The sequence below is a fragment of the Ambystoma mexicanum genome, chromosome 5q (genome assembly GCF_040938575.1).
Source record: "Ambystoma mexicanum isolate Mex_15411 chromosome 5q, UKY_AmexF1_1, whole genome shotgun sequence".
Classification (NCBI taxonomy): Eukaryota; Metazoa; Chordata; class Amphibia; order Caudata; family Ambystomatidae; genus Ambystoma; species Ambystoma mexicanum.
In genome coordinates this window covers 455,931,587-455,954,235 of record NC_090933.1, presented here as the reverse complement: position 1 = coordinate 455,954,235, position 22,649 = coordinate 455,931,587, and positions in this window count along the sequence as shown.

Here is a 22,649-nt window from a genome sequence, read left to right as displayed (position 1 = left end):
GTTGGGCTCATGGACCCTGGATTTTTACATTGTCTATAGCTCAGGACTGGATTTTACTTCATTGATTTATTTTTTTCCCATCGAGCAATGGTTTTCAGTTTTTTTTTACCTTTAGTTTTGGTTTGATGGACAAACCCTGTGGAGCCATTTTCATTTGGATTTATTTGGATTCAGCATTCATATATTTTTCATTAATTTTGGACATCCAGCCTTTTGTTTATTATTTTTTTTCCTGTGTGATTTTCTTTCATTCCGTTGATTTTGTATTTAATACATTTTGATTTCATGCTTCTTTTGTGTGGTATTCTCTCATTGGTTCAGTGCATGTCACGCTGTGGGTTTTCTCATTCACTTGCCCCCATTGTGTGTGTCTGACTGACATATATGGATGTGCATACTTGTCATTTGGGATCTATCATGACATGGGGATTTCTATGTGGAGTGGATGGAATACTTGTTTGGGTGTTTGGACTGGGGTGGCGTGGTCTGGGATTTGGGTGGCCATAAGGGCCATGAGTGTGGATCGTGATGACGTGTAATGGGTGGGACATGAGTCGGGGCCTGCTGGCAGGTGCCTGTCACTGCTGGGTGGGTGAGGGTGCAGGAGGACATGAGTGGGGGCCTGCTGGCAGGTGCCCGTCACTGCTGGGTGGCTGGGGGTGCAGGGGGACATGAGTCGGGGCCTGCTGGCAGGTGCCCGTCACTGCTGGGTGGGTGAGGGTGCCGGGGACATGAGTGGGGGCCTGCTGGCAGGTGCCCGTTACTGCTGGGTTGGAGGGGGTTTCAGGGGGACATGTGTCGGGGCTTGCTGGCAGGTGCCCGTCACAGGGGGTGGGTGGATGGATGGGGGACATGAGTCAGGGCCTGCTGGCAGGTGCCCCTCTCTGGGGGTGGGTGGATGGGTGAGGGGACATGAGTCAGGGCCTGGTGGCAGGTGCCCGTCACTGGCGGTGGGGTGTGGGCACATGGGTCAGGGCTCACAAGAGTGCTCACAAGTGCATGGTGCCATGTGGGCTGCCTGCAGGGCATGGTTATGGTTGTAGGGTAGTCCCCTGTAGTGTGGGCTGCCTGCAGGGCATGGTGAGGGGGGAACCACACACCCGGGAGGGCCCACGTTGGCAAATAGCATTTTAAACTCCCCGTGTACAGCCCAAATACCCGTACCCCGCTCTCGCCTGGAGTATCGCATGTGAAACTTCCTGCGCACCCCCAAAATACACATACCCCGCTCCCACAAGGCCTATCATGTGTGAAACTCCCTGTGTACCCCCCAAATACATGTACCCCGCTCTCGCCTGGAGTATCGCGTGTGAAACTTCCCGCGCACCCCCAAAATACACGTACCCCACTCGCACAAGGCCTATCGCATGTGAAACTCTCTGCGTACCCCCCAAATACATGTACCCCACTCTCACCTGGAGTATCACATGTGAAAATTCCCGTGCACCCCCAAAATACACGTACCCCGCTCGCACAAGGCCTATCGCGTGTGAAACTTCCCACGCACCCCCAAAATACACAAACCCCGCTGGCACAAGCCCTATCGCATGTGAAACTCCCCGCGTACCTCCCAAATACACGTACCCCGCTCTCGCCTGGAGTATCGTGTGTGAAACTTCCTGCGCACCCCCAAAATACACGTACCCCGCTCTCGCCTGGAGTATTGCGTGTGAAACTTCCCATGCACCCCCAAAATACACGTACCCCACTCGCACAAGGCCTATCGCGTGTGAAACTTCCCAATCATCCCCAAAATACACATACCCCGCTCGCACAAGGCCTATTCCATGTGAAACTCCCCGCATACCACCCAAATAAACATATCCTGCTCTCGTCTGGAGTATCGCGTGTGAAACCTCCAGTGTATCCCCAAATACACGTACCCCGCTCGCACAAGGCCTATCCTGTGTGATACTCCCCACGCACCCCCGAAATACATGTACCCCGCTCTCGCCCAAGGCCTATCGTGTGTGAAACTCCTGCACACTCCTGAAATACACGCAGGCACCCCATCCAGCCTGGCCATGCCCCACAGGCAGCCCACTCACCCTCCCCATGCCCTGCAGGTAGCCCATCCACCCTGGGCATGCCCCACAGGCAGCCCATGCCACAGGGGGGTGCTTTTTCTACGCAATTTACCTGGCACGAGCAGAGTACGCGTATTCCGAGGGGTGCGCCAGTATATTTTCATGCTTTTGGGTGACTTGAGCGGGGTGCGCGTAGTATTTTCACGCAATTACAGTGTACCGCCCCTGTAAACTGGTGCAGGGTTAGCGCTGCCCTTTGCGCTACATTGGGGATTTCAATGCCTTTTCCTTGCGCAAGTGCGTTCTTGGGGACGTAACTGGTGCTGCGGGATGTTCTCTGCGCCAGCGCTCACAATGGCTTGGGAATTCCATGAATACACGGTGCGTCAGAATGCTGTTTAGCGCACACGGCTGGCGCACACTCCCTCTCTGCGCTGCTCGCGTTCGCTGCCTCTGCGCTGAAATCTATGAATTACCCCTAAACTGTTGAACAATAGACAAAGCATGGTTTATAGACAATGGGGGTCATTCCGAGGTTGGAGGTAAGGGAAAAACGATGCCCGTAAAGGAGTACTGGCATCGCTTACCGCTCTGGGCTATTCCGACCTGCCAACCCGCTATTAGCGGCACCGTAAATAACGGTGCCTCTAATAGTGGCATGGGTGCGGGCACGCGGCCCATCATACCGGCAATAGCGTCATGCCGCTAAAGGGAGTAAATCACAAGTCAGGCGGACAAGCAAATACCAGCATCATGAAGGCGCAAATAGTGGATACCGGCATGCCATAAATACCGGCATCGGGAACCAACCGTAAAATGCTATGTGCACTGTTCCCAACTGCCAAAGGTGCACATTAACTGCACAACAGCAGGCACCACAGAGGAGCCGCAGCAGGAGAAGGAGGGTGAGACAGGCCCAGCATGCACCACCAGTGAAGCCAGTGTAAGCACGCAGACACAGGCAGCCCCCAATCCCTCGCATCAGAGCCAGTCCTTTCAACTCAACCCCGGAGCTGTACCATCTGGACCGGGACACCATCACCACCATCATGGACATGATACACGACAACATTGTCAGCCTCATTGAAATACGCGCCACCATCCCCCCTCTACTGAAGGTAGTGTCTGTGCTCCACTTCCTTTCCTCAGGCACCTACCAGTACACAATACCACTCCATCAAAGTGCAGATGGTATGCGACGCCAGCAAGATCATCACACATTGTTGTGCCCGATATCCCGGATCAAACACAGGAATGCTGCATGTTACCATGGGAAAAATCAGCGCTGAATGCCTAATATTGCAGAGCCTACTGCCAACACTCCCAATCAGAATATCCCACAGGAAACAACAATCACTAAATGGACACGGACACAGCTGTATGCGTACACAATGCATGAGCTACAAGACAGCAGGCATACCGTGTATCATCTTGAAGATGCAACCTACACCATTATTCCATGGCACAGGACACATTGAGGGCCTAGAAATGGCTTGCATACAACCAGGGACATGTGCATGTGACCAACGATAATCTGCCGGCATATGTGACTAGTACAGCTGTCCATCATGAATCAACTGACATACACCTTTTTTGCCACCCATGCAGGTGAAAGTGGCTATCCCTTGATGACGTGGCTCCTCACCCCTGCCCGATAACCCACAGAACAGTCACAAGGAGGACTACTATCGATCCCACACCCGTACCCGTGTGGTCATTGAGCAGACCTTTGGCCTGTTGGGGGCATGGTTTTTCTGGCTTAGCCTGTTGGGTGGGGCACTCATCTACAGGCATGAGGAGGTGGCCAAGATCATCATGGCATGTCATGTGTCATGCTGCACAACATGTGTATCCGACGCAATGTGCCCCTGCACCTGACATTGAACTGCAACCACCTGGTGATGATGAAGGGGATGAAGAAGAAGTGGCTGCACATCATTGCGGTGCCGAAACACAGGAGGGATGTGCTGTGGGTCAGTCAGTGATTGCACAATATTACTGACACACATGGCTGCAGAGGGTGACATGATAGTTGGACAGAGGGCACTGGGCCACTTCCGTGGTGTGGTTTGCTGTGGGGGTGGGTACATGTACACTATGCACTGTATATGAATAAATGACACATGCACAATGATGAATGTCCACTCAGGTCTTGCTTTTGACACAACGGGTGTATTGAAATTTACAATGAAAACGATAGTGCACTAACCCTCCACCACCCTCACTCCCCTCTGCCTCCCCCCCACAATACCCCCACACACCCTCACCCCCGTCCCCCCACAACTCCCCCACACACCCATACCCCCATGTCCCAACAAGTGTCTAATGTCTTCATCAGGCTGGCCAGTCTACTTTTTGGCACTCTGTGGACCTGGTGGCAGCATGTCCAGCCAGCGCAGGGTGTTCGATGACCTGCGGAGCGGGCTGGTCTGGGTTGAGCTGGAAAACGATGGTGTGGCCGCCTGCTCCATCTGGGGTGCTGGACGTTCAGCCTCCATAGCATCAGCAATGTGGCCTGGGACCTGCTGCAGGGCGGATACCTCCTCACACAGTCTGTTGGTATTGTCTGCAAATATCTTGCCCAGGGAAGCGGTGTTTTCACCCCACTCAAGCCTTGATTGGGCATTGTCATCCACAAACTGACGCACAAGGGCAATCAGCTCCTCATACCACTGTGGCCCCGTCGGTGCACCTGTGGAGGTGGACAGTGCCTGGGTCTCATGTTCGGCTTCAATGCACTCCACTATGGGACTCATGGTCCCTTGATTTAACTCCCCCCCAGACTACACCGGGGTGGTGCCGTGGGCTGACTCCAAAGATGTGACTTGGGGGGATGGCAGTGGACTGGGTGTGCGGGGCAGTTCGGAGGAATCATCCTCCACAGGCACCCACACCTCTTCCTGTTCCTCCTCCTCAGCCAGGGGTGATATGGCTGCACCTCCCCAACCGAACTGGACTCTGCCGAGTGTGGAGCCTCAGCTTTGTCCTGTGGCATTGCGACAGGTGTTGGCGCTTCCGTCTCAACGGCCCTTGGCAGCACTGGTGCACTGGCAACTTGAGGTGGTTTCATTGGTGGTGCACGGCGGGCCTTGGGTTGGCCCTTTGAGGTGGAAGGCTTGTTGGCCTCATCCCGGGCCCTCTTCCGGGGTGTGGTTTGCTGTGGGGGTGAGTCCTGCACATCGCTGTCATGGTCTGAGCCTGTGGTGGTCGAAGAGAGGGACGGCATGAGTGATGGTTTGATAGGCATCATGCATACATTTGTACAATTGATCATCTACACAATCGAGGGTAATAGGCATTTGAGTTTGGATGATCACGTTGCTTGCTACATGGGTGTGTGATGCAGGCATATGTCGGGGTCACTCATTTTGGGGCAGACGTATGGTATGTGACATGCATATTTGTTGGGGCCTGCATGCAGTGTGACTTATGCCATTTACATCTTTGTGTGGTATGTGTCAGGTACAGAATTGCCTCACTGCAGGCAACTGCTTGTGTCTGTGCTGCGTCCGAAAACTTTGCTGGGAATGTGTGTGTGTTGGGTCATGGCTTGCCTCTTTGGACAGACATATTGGTGGACTTTCATCAGACTCTGCACTACAGTGTTTTCTTAGGACACTCACCTCCATCCGCCGATGTTGTGGCACCACACTCCATGTCTCCGACACCTTCTATGCCCTCCATGCCAATCAGGCTAGCACAGATGTCCACCCATCGGGACAGCTTTATGGGGGTGCTTGCTCCTCTGCCAGTTGCCATTGCCTGGCTCCTGTTGGCAGAGAGTATGTTGCATGCTCGCAGCCGCAAGTCGTCCCACCGCTTCCTGCAGTACTTGATAGTGCGGGGGGTGTTGCCGACCACGCTTACTTTCTGCGCCACAAGTGCCCAGATCTCCTTTTTCCGTATTATGGCCTCCCTCTTCATGGTCTGTGCAAACCCAACGTCTGCATGTTCTTTCAGGGTGTCAGCTCATCTTCGTTGAAGCGCTCCTTGCGCTGGCGGGAGGTGCCCTTCTTAACAGCCTTAGGCATTGTGGTGTGTTAGAGGATGAGTTTACATAAACAGCAGTATCCAACAAGTCATGTGTGCTGAGGTTGGCAATGGATTGAGTTTTTAAAGATCACTGCCGTGCTCCTTCCCGATCCTGTGCGATGACGCTACTTCCGGTTCCGCTTATTTACAGTCACCGTTATTAGCGGTGACCGCTATTAGTGGTGGCCGCTAATGCTGCATTGGTTCATACCGGTAGTGCAATCTACGCTATACATGATGCCGCTAAGGGCCTTTTTCGGGCCTTTTACGGCATGGAGGTAATGCCCTTACCGGCATGGTGCTAAGCTCGTGCCCACGAAGTCATAATAGCCCTCTATTTGCAGGCTTGTGACTACACAGACCAGCTATTTGCACCATGCCGGTAAGGACAGTTACTTACCTCCAACCTCTGAATGACCCCCAATATGTCAAAAACTTGGGGCATGGGCTTCTTCATTTTAACATCCTTTGCTTCTAAGATTGAGGCATGTCCATAGTTCTGATTTTCAGTGCAATAGAGAAGGCTATGAGCATCCAGAGTCACACACAAGTTACAGGAATACAATTATGTTTAGTGAGCCTCCATTGCATGAGAGCAGGGTTTAAAGAGAAAATAAGCAACACTATTGAATGTCTGCACTTTTGAAACAAAATACAACTGAGGAAATGGTGCAAATCTGTGGGACAACCGTGGAAAAGATCTTATATATAACATAGCAATACTAATTGTACAATATATCCAAGTTACTCCAAGACCAAATGTGGTTAGCTGTTTGGAAATTTGATTGGAGTATATAAGTATCAATCCTGTATTCTGTCCATAGTTAGGAAACATATGTCTGTTTTCTTTGCAATGTGTATTTTGATGAACAGGTGGCAGCTGATGTAAACAGCATGTGGTTATTTCATAGTGAGTGTGGCAAACACTGCACTGCATCTAGGCCTTAAGTGAGGTGGGTAGGATAGCATGATGTTTAGCCAATCCATGTGACTCTGCTGTTGTATTTTATGAGGTCCTTTTGATGATATGTTAGCTTCCTGAGTAAAAGAAGAATTTGATGTGTAGTATGGGTGACAAAAACATACCATGATTCAACTATGCATTGGCATCCAAGACAGATCAATGAAAGCAGGCCTAGAGCCGCTGGATGTCTTTGGTGGAGGATATCTTCAAGTAGAGCTGTATGTCATCTGTCTATTGGTAGACGTGAATGTTGTGTGAAGCAAGCAGGTTTCTGAGTGGTTCTGAATGATTCCATGTAAAGGTTGACAATATAGCAGAAAGGACTGCACAGGTGATGGGTAGAGTTGGAGATGTGGAGGAATCCATTTGGACATATTTGTGGCGGTTAGCAATGAATGATTTGAACCAGCTAAGGCTTGTCTGCCTGATCTCCATGGAGTAATCTTGAAAGCCAGTGAATGTCTGATGGTCTACTGTGCTGAACGCAGCTCAGAGGCGGAGGAAAACTAGTTGGCAAGGAAGGCCATCATCGAGGATGTTAAGTCCATTGTTGATACCCTTGATAGTAACTGTTTCCCTGCTGCGTCTGGATCTGAAGCCTGATTGGCAGGACTGAAGGACGTGGTTGGTGTCAATGTTCTGCAGCAGTGGTGTGGCTTCTGTGTTCCCAATGGTCTTACCTACGAAGGGAAGATGGCTGATGAGGCTGTGGATTCTGAGCCATCAGGTTTGAGTGTTGATTTTACAAGTAGCATGAGGATGTATCTTCTTTTGAGGATCCATGGGATGATTCCTTGAGTGAGGAAGATGTTGATGGTTGCCAGGTATTGGAAGATTGCTTCAGTCAGAAGGGTCTTGAGTATGGAAGCAATGTAGCCTTAAAGGATGCCAGTGTGGCAGTCAAGACATCCACGGTGAGTGACTTATAATATGTCCTGGTAGTGTTGGTTTTGACATATGGGATGTGTAGTTTGTTGCCAGTTGTGGCTTCAGCATCTATGGACTTATTTTTATTTTTAAGGACTGCAGCATGGATGGGTTGTGGTGTGGGTTGTTGCAATGATGTATGGCTTTGAAGCAGGTTTTTCTTTCATTGTTGGTCATGGCTATTGTGTTATGGTATTATTTGGCCTTGGTAGTGGAGATCAGTCATCTGTGTGCAGCACAGAGTTCCTTGAGCAGGGTAAGGATCACCTGCATTGTGGAATTGTCACCAGTTTTCTTTCGTTGTTTGTGAGGGTGGTGTTCAGTTCTTTGAGAAATTAGTCACAGTTCTAGTTCATCTGAATTAGGTAAGCCAATGTATTGTAGAGGTCGGCAAAACCTTCTGAGAGATCTTCCAATGGGAATTCATGGAATGATCTGAAGGCTTGTTTGCTGGGTATCTGATGGGTGTGCTTGACAGGGGTTGGTGGGGCTAATGCCAAAGAAGATTACGAGATTGTCCAACCAGTTCAGCAGGATTTGAGAGCTGTGATAGATGCTATGCAGGGAGGTGATAATGAGACAGTGGCTATTACCTTTCTTTTGCCATGATTCTTTTGTGTGTAGTGTGAGGTCATCCTCCATGCAACAGGTCTTGTTTTGCAAGGGATGCTGAGGGCACTGACAACGTTATTGTTGCTGCACATGGGAGAAATGACATGACCAAATCAATGAAGTCTCTGGTAAAAGAGGTGTTGATTTTGGCTAGTTTGGGTAGTCTGTAGATGAGGTGGAATGTGACTATATCAATTTGGTGGGAGCTTTAAGTGGCAGAAGACTTATGCATAAATGGTCTGGTTATACTGAATAGCTGGCCCAGTGTATCCAAACCTCCCATAACCCCACATAAAATAGAGATTCAGTCTTTCAAATGACTTGCTAAGATTGTAATAACATTACAAAATCTTACTTAATGGGTGTATGCTTTGAAGCAACTGATTCCGAATGACATAATGGATAATAAGTGTAGAATTGCAAAAGATGCAATACTGAAACAAGAAATATCCATGGGAGAAGTAGCTTGTGTGGCACAAAGTGAGATCAAGCAGCATGACCAACCCTCCTGGCATATGACTTCCCAAAGGACTATGGGCCTCATTTCGAGGTAGGAGGTAGCCATGGTGCTATTAGCACCATGTCTACCCCCTTACCGCATTCCGGGTCCGGGTTCTCGAAATAGGGACTTACTGGGTCATTCCAACCTTGGAGGACCTGGTAAGTCCCCATTCCGAGAACCATTCCTCATTCCCATTCGCGCCCCCATAGGGCTTAATGGGAATGGGGATGGAGCTAATAACGGGCCCGCTAATAGCGGGCCCGTTATTAGCTCCCTGGTCCCTTAGCGGCTCCCGCTAAGGGTGCCTGGTAAAACCAGGCGCCCATAGCGGGACCCGCTAAGGGACCTCGGAATAGGGCAGTAAGGATTTACCGGCACCGGTCTCCTTACCGGTGCCTGTTAACCCTTAACGCCTACCTCGTAATGAGGCCCTATGTGTCTCTTGCACATGGAAAGGATGAGAAGCCCACAAGGAATAATATGACCCTCCAACTGCCTGAGAAACCTGCAAATCCTTTACAAGTAAAATAAAACCTAGGAGTTTACTTTTCACTAAAGCCAATGAGAACAGAAAGTCAATTTGAAAATTTAGAAACTGTTGTAATAGCTACCTTTTTAATATGAGCACCAACAAGGAAACATGTTATCAATAATTCCAATATGCAAACAGTAGGGCTTCCAGATAAGCAATCCTTACCTCTGGCAGCGGTTTTATTGACCCCATCGATGGTAAACATTCGAGGCTTCTTACCAAATCGCATAGAGGACACAACTTCATTGATCCAAATGACATCACACTGATTAAAATCCAGCCTGAATTTTTGTTCTTTTCCACCAGCAGACATTTTGATGGCTCACAGCGTATATTGGAGAGGTTCATCAGCAAAGAACTTGGGAGGGTGTTCTTATTCTATCTTCCTCTTCTGCCTTCATAACAAAACATGTAAAGCAATGTTATCAAATGTGGGACACAGGCAAGAGTACATCAATGAAAATGTGGTCCCTAATGATTGTTTTACCTTAACAGAGGAGCTAATGATATGTTATTTATGTAGTGCCTTAATCCAAAGCGCTTTATAGAGCACATATTTACATACAATATCAACCAACCGAAAGTGGTAGTCATTTTTTGACCTCGGATGGATGAAAGGCTGAGTTGGTCTTGTCGGGATTCGAACTTGCAACCTGCAGATCACGCTCAGATCGCTGCAGCGAGCGCTGAACCGGCTGAGCTATCTTACTGTGTTACTGTGAATTCATCAAGGATCAAGATGCTCTAAATTACACAAGACAAAAAGCAGAGTACGGACATACTAACCATGATTCAGGTACACAGACTCTTTATGTGGGAAAGGATGTGCCCAAACATGTTGAGGCACACTGTTGCCGTAGGAATCTATTAAATGCATCCTCAATTGATAATTCGTGAACAGCAGTGTCAGCTATGCTCTCTGTGTCTATGCTGTCTGTAGGAGTGTGCAATGTTACTCTGATAGAGACCACTAAAACATATGATATTGTGACATCCATTGAGGATGCTGACTGATTTATGGGTGTAGATTCTAACTGAAGATGTTCTGTTTGCAAATTATCAATGGTTATTTGTAAAACACACATCGTAAGATGAATGGATATGTCCAATATGCCATGAAATATAGCAGGTTTACGTGATACATTACCACAATTGGATTCATCGCCAAATCTGCTGTTATACTTCTACAAAAAACATTGTCAGTTTAAAAAACCCAGATTGATGGTTTTACCACAATATTAAAGGCAGCAAAAAGCAGTAAGAGGGGCTGAGGTGTGAGCATCTGGCTATCAGTGAATTTAGACTGTAAGGTGATTAGAATTGAAATCTCTCACACAATCTTAATGTGCATTAAGTTAGTTGCCCCTCAGTTGCATCCAATAATAATGAGCAATTACGTAATCCTACCTCAAAGAATACACAAAGGAATATCACAATTTTGGAATTAGCAATTGTAGATAAACTCCAATCTATTGGTGAATGGGAGTGATATTAGCTTTATGTTGGGGAATGGGCCATTAGGAGGGTGGTTATGATAATGAAAAAGATATCACTGGACAGATTGCAGAAATAAAGATGCATGATGCATGCAAATTGCACACAAGTCCCCGCTCATTGATTCATGGAACGCAATGCAAGGGGCTTACTCAGGACTTGAGAGGAATCTGCACCAGTCCACCACGTCACTGCGAGCCAACAAACGCCTTGCATGAGACTCCAAGGGAAGGAATGGCCCGGCCTGCGCAGCCACCTAAAAAGAGGGCGGAACACGTGGAATGAGGAAGATCAAGTGAAATTGTGGGCGTTACGAGAGACGCTCCACCGTCAAACAATTGCACCGCCCATATGCACGCAAACAAACGCATTCATGGATTTGAACAGGTAACGCCTGTGTGTGAAAAAAAACACGCACAAATTCAGAAACACCTATGCCACGCGATATCAGGTGTAAACACCAATGCTCACACTAGCAAATGCATAAAAAGCATGCACGATCAACAAATACACATATACAGCCACGATGAATGCACCAAGGACCAGCCTTTTTGTGATGCTTGACGACCGGGTCTATGGCAGGTATAGGTCCCCCCACCCATAACATCCTCAACTTGGTCACAGAGTGGGAAGATGACCTCACATCACCCACCATGTGCTCCCAAACACTGAGCCCCTTGCAAAAGGTGCTGACTGTTCTGCATTTTTTGGTCGCTGGCTCATTCCAGCAGACCACCGCCATAATAGTTAGCATCTTCCAGGCCATGCAGAGACGCTGCTTACGCCAGGTGTTTCTATATGCCGAGAACACCGGCAGAAAGGCAAGCAATGGTCCAGGATTTTTATGGGGTGGTGCGCTTCCCAAAAGTGCTAGGTGCCCTTGATTGCACACATGTTGCTCTACGTCCACCTCGAGCAACAAGGCACATCTACCGCAACCGGAAACATCGACACTCCATCTATGTTCAGGTTGTGTGGGATGTCAAGGGTATAATTACTGAACTGTATGCCAACTATCCTGGCAGCACACATGATTGTTACATCTTCAAGATGTGCCCGCTACACTGTGCTCTCGAAGCTGGGAAGCATGGAAACACATAGCTCATTGATGAGTATGAATGGCCATGCCCATGCATGCATGTTGCACACAGACCAATAGACACTGTCAACAAATGACAACCATACAACCATTCTCACCTCTACAGGGGACAGTGCCTACCCTCTGAGCACATACATGATGATGCCCATACGCAACCCCAACACATCGGCCAAGGTAAGGTACAACACTGCTCATATTGTAACTCGGGCATAGTGGAGCGCATATTCAGAGTGCTCAAGTCACGTTTCCGCTCCCTTGACCACTCTGGTGTTGTGTTGTTATATGCACCACCAGTAGTCTGCAGGATCATTGTGTCAGCATGGTGTCTTGGTGGCCAAGGTGGTGGCACCTCATCCACACCACAGGCACACAGCTTGCATATGGCTGGGCAAAGGGTACATGGAGAGGCTGCACATACACAGCTTGTACAATCTTATTTCACCTAAAATCCCTCCCATTTGGAGTGCACACGATTCCGCAATTTCCCAGGTGCTATTCAACGATGACAGTGGGCCATTCCACTGTGCCAACAAAACCACCCTGAGAAAGTGCCCTTGGAACTGCAAATGTGGGTGTATCCCTTAGTACTAAAAGACATTTTATTTTGTGTTTCCAAAAAAAAACACATTGAAGAGGGAGGACGCCACGACCACCATGCCAACCATTTTATTAAATCACCACTTTGGCATCAAAACCATCCTATATGTCATGTTAAAGGATATTTATACCATGCACTATCCCCACCATAGTGGTCCCCTGGTGCACTGGCAGATCTGACTAACATACGTGTCAAATGTGTTATCAGCGATACATCCTGAAACATCATGTCTGAGCCGCAAGCCATACATGGCCTCAATAATTTACATGTACACAAAATACAACAAATTGCATATACCTGCACAGATGTTCTAGAATGTGCATGATGTGCACAAACATGTCCCTATTGTGGGGTGTAGAAAAACAGTGTATTATCAAACCCGATGTTACTCAATATGGCAACATGACCACAATAAACCCCATCCCAAAAACAACAATTAACAAGAGGTAATAGAATTGTGACAAAGAGGGCGGCCTATCAGAATTTCCACATCCAGAGATGCAGCAACTAAAGTAGCCATTACATAATGATCAAGATAAATGCACATCGTACCTGTTTCCATGGCATGAAGTCGACATTCAGATTTAATCCCATGACATAGCCATCATTCCCTGATGGAAGGATCTGCAGACAATGGACAACATGCAGCTAACACATCCATGCACCCAGAAAATCAAGAACCCCGTGCACCCCTCAGTGACATACAACACATACAAACAACAACTCAGAAGACAACCATCAGCATATGTCCCCGCAGCACATATGCAGCAACACCTGCATACTGCATGCAAATCAAACACACAAAACACACACACTGACAAACAAAAACATCCCCCACACTGCCTGTCCCCTTCAATGACATGCATCAATTGTGCATGTCACATATCCCCATTCACTAGACTATGCACATACAAAATGCACGCATCAGTCAACATGCTGCATGAAAATGAGAAGACATCACATATGCAGATATTTGAGCACACAAAAAAGCAGGGACACCCCTCGAAGACTACCAATGTCATGACAAGGCATGTAATCACCTGCGTAGTACTGGGACACTGCACTGACCACAGTCATGGGAGCACATTTATTTATTGATCATTTGTTAGGCGCTTATACAAGTATCAAATTATCAAAACTGTTTCACAGCACCAACAGGGCAACAAGGTGGGGACAGGGGAAGCTAGACAATGAATTACAACAGAGATAAAAAATTGAATTTATAGTACAAACAAATCATGAGAATAACTGGGAGGGGAGACAAACCTACTATGCGGTGTGAGTGCTCAGAACATGCAAGTGTAGAGGGGAGGGGGTTAAGAGAAACGGTGCTAAGGTGCTCATGGAGAATTGCTTGGGGTGAAGTGCTAAGAAAAGAAAAACACAAGTGCAACCTCCAGTGGTGATGCTGAGCCTGATCAAGTGCAGTATATAGACAGCTGCATGGATGAGAGATGTGGGAGGTCAGTGCCCTGAGGATACATAAGGGCCTTGCACATCAGTCATGCTACTTTATTAGCAGGGAAGAGAGGAGGAGAAGGAAGAGGAGAAGAGAAAGGTCTTGAGGCTTCTTTGAAACTTAAGGAGGTCCTGCTCAAGACGCATAAGGAGAGGAATGCTCAAAACAAAAAGCAATGTGATCATGCAAGCAAGGATAAAGGCATGCTAAATGTAGGATGCAAATAAAAAGTGCATTGTCAATTCATACAATTGGTCAATACTGCATTCAAAATAATGCAGCAGTACCATGCACCCAGCTGCGGTCAACTTGAAGCTGCAAACACCATGGTGCAGCATGCATGGGGCATGCATGTGAAAACACCAACACCACTAAACATAAAGGGCCTCATCACGAGTTGGGCGGTATACCGGAGGTATTCCCACCAGGATACTGGCTGTGGTAATAGTGTTAACGCCAAACCCCCCGGTGCTATTAGCGCCGGATTGCGGGTTTGGCTGAACAGCAATTCCCCATTCCCCATTGGGCCCATTCGGGAATTCCCCATTCCTCATTGGGCCCAATGGGGAATTTTCATCTCAACTACCGTCGGCGGTATTACCGCATGGTAATCACACCAAAAATTGGCAAATTCGTGGCAGATTTACCCCCAGCTCAGAGCTGGGGTAAATCCTGCCAAACCTGTGATTTGGCAGACCCTTAAATGTGGCAGTAATATCATTAACGCCGCATATAAGGGTTACCGCCAAAATCACGATGAGGCAGAATGTGTTGATACTCAACATAGCATCCCAAAAACGTGCATCAATATTCCCTTGGTTGTGGCTTGTAGCTTGTGCTGCACACCATATTTGGGGAACACTAAGCAAGAGAGGCCAAATGTGCTGTTGATCTATAACCCCACAAACGTTGCAAGGGATGTTAAGTGTCCCTCAGTACACATGGTCAAAGTGCAATGACACACACACCAGCACAACCATCTACACCTAGCACAGGCCACAAACAGCCGGCCCTGCAACACATTCCCAAATACCCAAGAAAGGCCCACAGAGATTTAACTCCCAAAATGTTGAATATGAAACCAGTGGCCCCACCAATCCATACAAACAACACCATTCCCAGTACTATCACCAGAACCACACCCTGTGACACATGCACCTATGAAGAATTACTGGTGCACCACAAGACAAGTCAATCCCAAGTGAGTACACACAGTGCAAGACTCCCAGCCAAACACCACACAAGCATCTGCTAATGCCCTTCACTTACCTGCACAGGGGACATACCTGCCTTCTATACGATGCACCCCATCGGGAGACGCATCCCCTAAACGCAATGACATGCATAGTAATAACAGAAAGAACATGCACATCCATGAAACACATGCATTGAACCACAAAATATGCAGAGAGCACCCACTGCAGAAGCAGCACAGTGTGCAAGAGGGTGACAGGACATAGCTTGTTATCTGCCCATGAGTGCAGCGTACCACAACAGAGAGAGGGAGAGAGAGTGACACTGAGAGGGAAGGCCAAGTAAAAGCCACATCAAGGAGTACACTGCCTGGATTGGAGATGGCCAATGACATGCACTACACCACAGTAGGTGCAGCCATAGATGCATTCACAGAGAGAGGTAACACAGTGACAAGAGTACAACTTAAATAACCATCCCAGCATGGTAGCATGCAAAGCACATTTAGGTTAAGTTATACATGCAGCAAACATGGTGACCAATGAGGCATGCTCAACATGCTAGACAGTGCTCATGCTTACCCACTGACTGCACCGGCATGGTGTGAATCCTGCATCACCTTCACCCAGAACTGTGTCTCCAACTTAGGGACAGGAGGGACAGTGCCTGGTGTAGGGTATGAGAACCATGGACGTCAAAGGGTGCAGGGTGTCTCCCCTGGGACAGCAGTCACCCCAGATCACAAATTACGGAAACAACATGGGAGAAGACATTACAACAGGCATAGTGAAGTACCATTCACACTGCACATATGTGTGAGGAAACACTAAACCCATAGTTACCTGCACATGCCATCCTGTACACCACCATGCAAACATGCAAGTTGACCTCACTATGCATGCCTGCATGTTCACCACTGCAAACGTCATGTCCTTGAGATGTTAAGAGCACAACTCAACGAAAAAATAAGTAAAATAATACAAATAAAACCTTCAAAGGGCAACTCAAAAATAAAATGCAAGCATCCGGGCCTGGGGTCAACTAAAGTATCGAAAAATTAACAAAAAAAAACAAAAAATGTCCATCATGGACCAGGGGGGAGTAATGTCAACACAGGAGGTGGGAGGGCCTGGGTGCATGTCAACTTCCACATGGGTAGACGTTAAAAAAAAGATCCCCTCCATGAGCTCACAGACCACATGGCTACGGTGGACCGGGAAGAATGTTTCTGCTGGCACCACCATCCTGCTTTGAATCAGAAGGTGGAGGTGGTGTTGGATTCTCCCCACACAGTGCCCTGGCCTGGTCCTCAGTTGCAGAAGCCATGTGTGACACTGATGAATGCACCAGCACACTGAGGGCTTGGAGGTCACTATGCACAGCCTCACGGGTTGCACAGAGTTCCTCTGCGATAGTCTGCCTCAATGATAGCATCTCCTGGTGGAACAGCCTTATGCTGACTGCCTCTTCCTCGCAGATTGCAGCTCTGTGGGCTAACAACTCTTGCCTCAGGGATCCCCTGTGTGCCTGACCTTCTGCAAGCATAGATGACTGCAGGCACTGCAGATATGCCTCTCGGCCCCTGATGTTGGCCTCCATGCAGAGCCTGTGGGAGTGGCATGTGGACCACATGACCTGCAGTTGTTGTTCCACCTGCGTTTCGGGGGCATCATGGATCTGGCCACCCTATCCATGCCCTCAGCCACACTCTCATAGGTAGCACCCTGTCGGTGTGCAGAATGCAACATCTGCTGCTGCCACATTGTCTGCCCAGCCTGCATACGTCCCCCACATGTGCAGGGCCCACACCTGCCATATCCAAGGAAGCATGTCCCTTGCTGTGGTGCCACTGTCTCTGTTTGCAGGACTGCAACCCTCCCTTGGCTAACTGCCCCAGGACCAGAAACCAGTACATGGGAGTGTGGCCTTGCAGCCGTAACCACCACAGACGGGTGTGACACCACTGACTTGTTTGTGAAGACACCTGACCCCCTCCAGAGTCTTGGGACCCAACTGCTCCACCCATTGGTGCACTCAACTCTGCCAGCATTGAGGACTGCACATCTGGTTCAGCATCAGAGCTACTGGAGTCCAAAGATTCAGAATTGTCTGCTGCACAGGTCAGGACGATGTGCAGCACCAGTGGATTATCACGGCCTGCCACACCACATCCTCCACTGGTGGTCTGAAGTTCCACAGACTCCTCTTCCTCCTCTTCCTCCTCCTCTGCGTAAAAGACGTGTGGAGTCACGTGCAATGTGTCTACAGCCGGTCCAATAGCACAGCGAGTCGAGTGCTCACTTTGACATCTGTACAGAGTCTGCTGATGCAGGTTCAAATCCCAGCAAGGCCATTCTCACCCTTTCATCCTTCTAAGGTTGATAAATGAGCACCACACACTGTGGGTAATAATAAGCCGCGCTAAAATACCGGAGGCATCGCAGCACTATATAAATGCTAAATTATTATAATAATAATATTATTATTATTATTATTATTATTATTATTATTATTATTATTATTATTATTATGTGTATCACATTGCTGTCATGCAACAAAAGGCTGGGCATATCACCATAAGAAAAACAGCATTCACACACTATGTACAATAAGCTATCTGATCATGGCATATGCAGACTGGCAACAACATTCCCTGCTCAGGGCCATGCTGCCAGTGGACACACTGCCAACAAACTGGGTTGAGAACAAGCACATTATGGCCCATGGCAAAGCTAGTTGTTGACTCATACTAGTGAAATTGGCATGGCCATGTGGCTCTGTGACGCGCAATTACATGACATGGCAACAGGAAGACACACATATCCACATCCAAGTCTGCATCCATCACATTCCACACCAGTGTTGACCTGGTACAGGGACTGCACACAATGTGAACATGCCATAAATGTGTGAAAAAGAAAACAGTCCCAGTTGATGTTTGGCTGCAAGAGTCCCACCTAGCCAAGGTATGTGAATTGGAGAGAGTAAGTCAATAGAGATGTAGATAGGAACAAGATACAGTGACCCACAAGAGGGAGAGGGGCATGGACCCATGGAGTGTGTGTGCTGATTGTGGGAGGGTAACAGGGATCAGGCCAAACAACAATTTGCCTCAGGAGTCATTGCCTTTGGAGCAGCTGCGATGTGCACAGTCTAGATTTGTGCACACTCACTCAGGGCACACCATAAGGCATGTTTGTTTTCATCTTGTATGTAGCATATACGCACTCATGTACATGTGTGAAAAGAAAATCTATACAGAGCTGGGCATGAAGTGTAACTCGTATTTCAGACACAAGCACATGTCTATCAGAGCAAAGTCACTGACATCAAGGATGCAGCTAACAAGTGGAAACATTGTGGTTTCATGTTGCAGATGTTGGGGGGGGGGGTATCCTAGATGGGGATGAGTACTGTCACACAGTCATATTCAACTGATGTAGAACACATTGGTTATATCCACTCTTGTGCACACTGGAGTCAGTACACCATGACATGGTTCACCCGGGACAGTCATTAAAATGCAGCCAGACGTGCAATACAATCATACATCTTGGTTATGCTGTCCTACACATACTCAGGATGCACAATCTTGGTCACTCATCGGACGTGTCATCATAATTTTCCAGGCCTCCCACGCCTTGCACCTATTCCAGTATAAAAAATTGGCTAATAGCCTCTTCATGCTCGGTCATCTCCTCCTCCTCTGGTGATCCCCTCCAGCTTCCAGAGCAGAGCCGAGGTTGTCACCCAGCTTGGACTTGGTGTGATGGTTGAGGTCATTCCAGCGCTTCACTACCTGCGTAGCAGTGCGCTTCTCAAAATCCTAAGGGTCTGATCTCATCCGTGGCATGCTGTCAATGCAGCATACAATTAGCAGGTGCATTTGTGCTCCCCGGTTACTGGCATATGGGACTGGGACAGCTGCTTCCGCTGCACTTCCCTTACCTTTTTGGGCTGGGACAGCTGCTTCTGCTGCACGTCCCTTACCATTTTGGGCTGGGACAGCTGCTTCTGCTGCATGTCCCTTGCCCATTTGGGCTGGGACAGCTGCTTCTGCTGCATGTCCCTTACCCTTTTGGGCTGGGACAGCTGCTTCCACTGCACGTCCCTGGACCCTTAGGGCCGGGACAGCTGCTTCCGCTGGAGGTCCCTGGACCCTTGGGGCTGCGACAGCTGCTTCTGCAAGAGGTTACTGAACCCTTTGGGCTGGGACAGATGCTTCCGTAGGACATCCCTGGACCCTTGGGGCTGGGACAGCTGCTTCTGCAGAGGTTCCTGAACCCCTTGGGCTGGGACAGCTGCTTCCGCAGGACATCCCTGACCCCAGCCACATCTGCCCCCTTTCCCCTTTGGGCCTTTACACTCATGTTTCAGGTGTAAGGGAAAAATGGAAGGCACAACTGTCCTGGGTAATTAGAGTGAGGGGGCAGTCTATGTGATGGAAGACGTAGTTCTGTGGTCCAGCAAGTCTCAAAAGTACCCCAGGTGTGAAAAATACAGTATGTGCAATGCACATGCACCCTAAAAAGAAAAAATACGTACGCGAGACCAGGATAGCTTCCAGAAAAAGAACAAAGCGGTACGTGATATGCAGTAGCACCCAGCATCACAACAAATGTATACGCGAACCCCGTAAAGCTACCAGAAAGGTAAGAATAGAGGTACGTGATACACAGGGCACTCATAGTTGGAAGAGTGTATTTGCAACTCACCGGTAGCATCGAAAACATCAAAAGTAGATGAGCGAAGGCAAATCCTCTCCAAAATAAGAAGTTTGTACGGTCCCTGAAGTGAACGGATTGCGTGGCACCCCAAAATAAGCAGTACTCTACTCGTATGTCTCCTCCGTTTCACACATACGTTCTGAGTTGCTTCTACACGTATAAATGTATCCCCAATTATGGCGTGCTCAATGCCTGCGCACAGCGCCTGTCACGTAAGTTACGCTCTGTTTGACCTTTTCCCTCGATTTCACGTTTCCTTGGACATTTTTTACATGCAAATTCCGATCACTCTGTTTCCAGCTGCCATCATAGATATACACGGAAGACCCATGCTCCTGCCTCTGTGCCTTTTTACCTGCCTCCTACTGCCCTGTGCTGCCTCCAACTTAGCCATCTGCTGCTGCCTGTCCAGTGTGTGTGCACTGTGCAAACACCTGCACTGTGTTTGAGTGCCTGCTGTCCAGCCATTGTCTATGCTCCTTTCCTTGGCCCTATGACCACTTCAGCTGCTTCATCAGACTCCCACTGTGCCATTCCACCACCACCGCTCCACAGCACAGTTCTAGGACCACCTTGTCCGCCCTCATCTGCCTCAGGGGTTACCAGATCTGCACCATCATCATCAGACCAGAGCAGTAACCCCACAGCAGCGAGGCAGAGGGCTGTCAACCTCACAGCCGTTGAAGTTGACATCCTGGTGGAAACGGTCCTGAAGCATTATGATGACCTCTTCAACACTGTGATGCAATGCGGCAAGCAAGGATGTCAGCAGCTCTGGGACAGGATCATGGATGCAGAGGGGGTGGCATCCCGCAACTTCAAGACCATGCACAAGTGCTGGGAGGACCTGAAATCCAGGACCCACAGCAAGGCCCTGCTCTACATCCAGGCCGGTGCCACTGCGGAGGTGCACCATGCATGCAGGTGCCAGATGTCAGCTAACAACATGATTGTCCTGGCGAAGTTCTACCCGGTGCTGCACACCCAGGTATGCGACTTACGTGTATGTCTAGAGTCGACTGGTGAGTAGTCATGTGGTGCAATGCGCTACTGTGCATGTGCTCTGTGCATGTAGCAGCATGTTGGCAGCGACCCCCCCAGGCTTGCAGCGAGTATGCTTCTGAGACGGATGTCTGCGTGCATGTCCCAGACATTGCTCTCCATGTGTGTATTCAGACTGATATGTATTTTTAATGTGCAATCACTTGCATTGTGTGTTATACTGCTGGTTTTTAGACCGTGCATATGCAATGTTACTTGTGTCTAAGACATGCCAGGGTGACAAGTGTGACAGTTGAGGTAGTGTTGCCCACATCATGTGCATGCATGATGTTCATGTGTATGTACCAAAGATGGGAATGTGTGACTGGGCATCACTCACACCTGGATGCAACACATGCATTTGGATGTCTGGTTTAGTCACGTAGAGGCATTGCAGTTCACGGGACTCAGATGTGATTGGTCATCACACTGCTTGTGGCCTCTCAGGTGATGTGTGTGCATGACATGTGTATGTGCTTGTTGCTGTGGCATGCTCACATGTGCATGTGCAAATGATGCATGTGTGTATAGCATACGCAATTGATTGGTTGTGACAGTGGCAAGTAGTCTGATGTGTAAGTGTGGAGTGATGGCCAGGCAGATGTTTGCATGGATGTGGATTTCATGTCCATGTGTGTGAGTGTGGAGGTTGATGGTTGCTCCCTTGAGTAGTCATGTTCATGTGAATGTCGGTGTTGCCACACACAAATTGGTGCAGTACACTGATGTTTCTGTTCTGTGTCCTGTTTTCCACAGTTGCATCGATGAAGAGAGCGGAACCAGTGCTGTGGAGCATGGCAGCTGGGATGCCTCTACCAGACAGAGGCGCAGGGCCCAGCCACGCCCCTGTGACAGCTCATTTTCAGGGAGCGATGTGGCTGTGGCAGTGCTGGTGATATCGGGCATGGCTGCAGGGGTAAGTCCAAGGAGGTGAAGGTGGGAGTGGACTCCTCAGCAGCGGTGGGGACAGGTGATGCCACACAAGGGCCATCCATGACAGAAGACACCCCAGAGTCATCCAGATTAGTGGAGGGGGAGGGGTAGGAGGTGGATGTTGCAGCCCAGCCCATGGGGTCAGGTGGGGGTGTTCAGGCTGTGTGCAGGCCACTGTGGAGGTGCCTGTGCAAAATCTAATCCCTGGGCCATCGGATGCAGCAGTCTGCACCTGCTGAGATGCCTCCACCCAAACCCACCACCCGGTGACGGCTGATGTGTCCACCCAGACCAACATACCCTTACCATCTTGTGTTGCCATCCGGGATCATGTGCTACCCCTGCAGGCCAGGTTGGCGAGGCTGACAGCAATTTTTGTGATGATGTGCATGCTACTCGCAGTCTGCTTGCACAACATCACAGTGAGCTATACCACCCCAGCGGCTGGCTTGCAACATGCCTGTACCGTGGTGTGCTCCATGGGATGTACACTGCTGTGACCACCTCC